The sequence below is a fragment of the Haplochromis burtoni genome, unplaced genomic scaffold (genome assembly GCF_018398535.1).
Source record: "Haplochromis burtoni strain Fernald_Lab_line unplaced genomic scaffold, NCSU_Asbu1 Contig_673, whole genome shotgun sequence".
NCBI classification, from domain to species: domain Eukaryota; kingdom Metazoa; phylum Chordata; class Actinopteri; order Cichliformes; family Cichlidae; genus Haplochromis; species Haplochromis burtoni.
In genome coordinates, this window is record NW_024583034.1 from 161164 (window position 1) to 165307 (window position 4144).

Sequence of the window (4144 nt, forward strand, 5' to 3'; positions counted from 1 at the left end):
ACACACTATTTCCCAGCGTCCGTCCTTAAGGAGCCCACTTGTCTCCTCTCTTTAACCTTTCCTGACCTCTGCTGTCAGCGCTGTATTAAGTCATCCAGGCTCTTTGTAAACACCCCTATCTTAATGGTCGCCACTCTCCCCCCTGACCTTTGACCCCGCTTCCACCAGCCCTCCTCCCCCGGCCCTCTGTGGAGCCTACAAAAGGAGCCGGACACTTGAAGGTGGCGCGGTGGTCTGCAGACGGTCTGTGAGCTTTTGTGTCGACTTAAAGCTGAAAGGAGTCAAACGTGTGTTGTATGAAGCTCGACGCCCAGCTCACACTTCCTGATTCATGGGTCCCACGGCAGACGTCACACCTGATACACCACAGAGACATCTGGTGTTGATATTTGACCTGCACATCGCCGTCTAATTAACTCCATTTCTACAATAAATTAGTCGAACAGCATAATTGAACGTTTTATTTGTTTTTCCTGCTCTATTATTATTTGACCTCCAGGATGCACAGAGAGGATATAAAGACGTGCTCGTCAGATTGAGGAGGGAGGACTCGACGAGGACAGATTAAAGTCTCCTCGTCTCCTTCCAGGCTGCTGTGTTGAAGCGGCCGATGAACGTCTCAAACCCACGCGCTAAAGAACCAGAACAAAGAAGCTTTAACAAAGTTTGTGCTCTGTCCACTCAGCAGTTCAGAGTGGAAACTTTTTATAGGAGCTCGGGGAGCAGAGAGTAAAAAAAGCTCCCTCGCTGGGCGGAGCGGCCCAGAAAACGTCTTTTTATAGTGTTGACTTCATCACTCACCCATCTGAGTCCTGGTAGTTCACATTCAGCCTCTTAGTGGAGCCCAGCAGCTCTGAAACACAAGAACACACAGAAGATGAGCGCCCGATCGTGGTCATGTGATCGTGGTCATGTGATCGTCCAGCAGATCGTTCAGGTGAAGCTGGACGGGAGGACGGCTGGAACACGTGGTTAAAAAGTCAAACGTACACGAAGCTCATTGACTTAAAGACTGAAACCGAGAATAACGCTGAGCTAAAGGATCATGGGTAATGTAGGATTTAAACTGACAGCGTGTCTGTTTCAGACAAACAGACCAGCTGTTATAAACCAGCTGCAGGAGAACCACTGCTTCAAGCTAACCTTGCTCTGATTGGCTGCCCTTTGCAGACAGAAGGTTTAAACACACAGATGGGCGGAGCTTCTGTCTGTGATGCTACGAATCTGAAAACGAGAAGTTTTTCACATTCATGAACCAAACCGCCGTTTCACTTCCTCACAAACTCCTCCACTGCTGTCTTTACAGTTTTGAACGCAGTACAATGGCAGATGCATTCTGGGTAATATTGATGTGTTTGTGGCTGTGTGACAGGTTAATTTGACCTTTGACCTTCCTGTGCGTGTCTTACTGCTGTCCTGCTGACCGCCTGCAGGGTCCAAACTAACCACAGTGCCGTCCTGTATGAGCGCACGCGATCCATCGTTAGAACTTTTCTTTCCAGCGGTGGTCAGAGGCGTCTGATGGAAGCTCATGAGTCGGTGATAACGTCCACGTCTGACTGCTGCGGGATGACGAGGTGTCAGAGACTCTCTTCCGCCGGAGGAAATCCAATCAGAGCCGATGGGAGGAGAAGCTTCCTGCAGCAGACGGGGACACCGGATCGTAACTCGTCCTCCCGAGCACGCTTCATTAGCCTCTGGCCCGGCCCTGACCTCCTCAGCAGGTTTGCTGCTCAGACACTGAGAGATGAAGCTCGGCGCCTCTTTGATCTGCTGCCAGAAAAGTCTCCTCGCCGCCGGGGGCGACACCACAGACTCGCTCCCGTCCTCGCCTCGCAGCCTCGTTTTCACTGCTGCTCGCTGGAATGCAGTCCTTCTTGAAGCGAGGGGGTTCCTCGACGGTCCGGGCTCTGTTTGGTATGATGGCGTCTAATCAGCGCGTCATCATGACGCCACGGTCAGCAACAGGAAGTCGGAGCGTCTCTCTCCTGCTGAGTTATCAGCAGTCAGAGCTCATGGAAACCAGTTTAACATCTTCTGACTTCTTACGTCAAAACCTGTAAACACAGCGATCAAAGGAGCTGCAGCGTTTACTGTCAGGGGTCAAAGGTCAGCCTGCAGGGACTTCACAGACACCACCTCCACCGTGAGTCTGCTGCCACCCCCCTCACCCCCTCGCCAACAACAACAGCAGCGTTTGAAGTAATGAGGATCTCGGGGCAACACGGCAGGCTCGCCCTCCGGGACCACAGCGCTGCTTTGATAATGACCTGGATTTCAGAATGAACAGGAATAAATCAGCATGAGCGGAGATGCAGGAACGGGCTGAACGCAGGGAGGAAGTCGCCGCCGCTGCGTTTCACCACGTGAAGCGGGACCACTCTACTTCACCCTCCCTCTCAGAGAAAGACTGGACGTCACGGCGGAACGAAACGTCATAATCCTATAATCACATCAATAATGTGATCGCTTCATTTTTACATAAATGAGTTTGTTTGACAGCAGCAGGTCCTGGAGTGATGAGGATCAGTGGTCCTGATGGCTCGGGGAACCAGACCACAGCCCAGGCTGTGGACCAGCCTGCTGCTCCCGAGCTCTGCGCGCACCAACAGTCGGCTTCTAACGCGCGGTGATCAGGCGGAGACCAAAAATCCCTTCTGCAGGAAAATGACTGGAAATGATTCAACGATCAAGACGATTAAAAGTAAAAAGTAAATTTAGGCGGTTTAAGCCCCTAAGAGCCGAACTCTTCCACAGCAGCATTTTTAATTTCTCTTTGATATCTGGGCTGATTGCGACCTGATGAATGTAAAAACAAAGAAGTACCAGATTTTTTTTTTTTACCTTATTTTTGTTGTTAAGAAAACTTAGAGCCACATACGAGGATATTCGTTTAAAATTTTGATAGAACAGCAGCAGCATAATGTCCTCGTAGGTGGATATCAGGCCCTTGTAGAGCAAAATTGAGTATTTTGGTCTAAATAACCCAAAACGTGATGTCCACATATGTGGACGCAGGTCCTCTGAGGTTAAAGTGAAAGCATTGAGTCACAGCCACAGCTGTGGCCACCGGCGTGCAACTCTCAACCTTGACCCACCTCACCAGGTTGGAGGCAACCTAACAACCACCAAACAGTTGGGTCTGACTGACTCACTGCAGTCACTCTCAGACGGATGGGTAATCAAGTCAGCCTCTGCCCACGAGCAAGGCGTCTCTCCAGCAGAGACTGAGCGGCTGTGCTCGGGTTATACTGTTTAAAGCCTTTGTGTCTTTCTGCAGTAAAACTGCAGCGATTACGTCACTATTGAAGGAGGAGTCTGTTTCACGTCTATCAGCAAACTTCACGTAGTTGCCAAATTGACTCTAATCGACTGCAGACTGATAGCAGTCCGACTTACTGCTGCTTCACTGACGTGTTGATGCAGCAACGTAACTCTGAAGACGAGCAGCTGCAGACCTGCTTCCCCTGGTTCTGATTGGCTCCAGTCAGCAGGGAAGCCTCCCGCCAGGATCTCTCCAGGACGCCAAACGATCTGTGCGCAGGATGTTTTACGAGACGCTCCGGTGGGACACACAGCAGTGTGTGTTTAATCTCTGGGCTTGAAATAGGAGTGACATTGGTCTTTACAACTGAAACGATTATTTAATGATTGAAAGTTAAAATTAAATTAGAACATCGGTCACAGAAAAACCATTTAAACTCCTCTGTAAACACACACACGCACGCACACACGCACGCACGCACACTAGGGCTGCCACAAACGATTATTTTGATAGTCGACGTAATCGTGACTAGTCGACAAATCGTGGCAGCCCTAACGCACACACACACGCACGCACACGCGCACACACGCACACACACACACACTCTCTCTCTGACAACGTGATCAGACGTTAATGAGGCAGGTTTGACATCCACACCGACCCCCGGCAGCTTCTTCATCATCTGCTGCACATTTGTCCAGACTTATTTTTAACTTTATGTTTGTGGAGCGAGGCGTGGCCGGGTCCCAGCAAAGGCTGCAGGCTTCTGCTTTTTATAATTTCAGCTGAAACGCCGGCGTCCTGCGGATCAGCCGCCACAAGAATGCACGGCGAGGAGGAGCAGGAGGTTTTCTGCAGGAGTCTGCAGATTTCAGCGGT

At 50.4% G+C, this 4144-nt stretch overlaps 1 protein-coding gene across 1 annotated transcript in view; it reads right to left on the reverse strand.

The window, feature by feature from the left end:
• LOC102289688 (caskin-2) overlaps nt 1-847 on the reverse strand; it is a gene marked incomplete in the record, with an annotated part of 33074 nt that extends 32227 nt beyond the window's left edge. The window contains 1 exon segment of the mRNA XM_042215183.1: nt 841-847.
• Between the last annotated feature and the right edge of the window lie 3297 nt (nt 848-4144).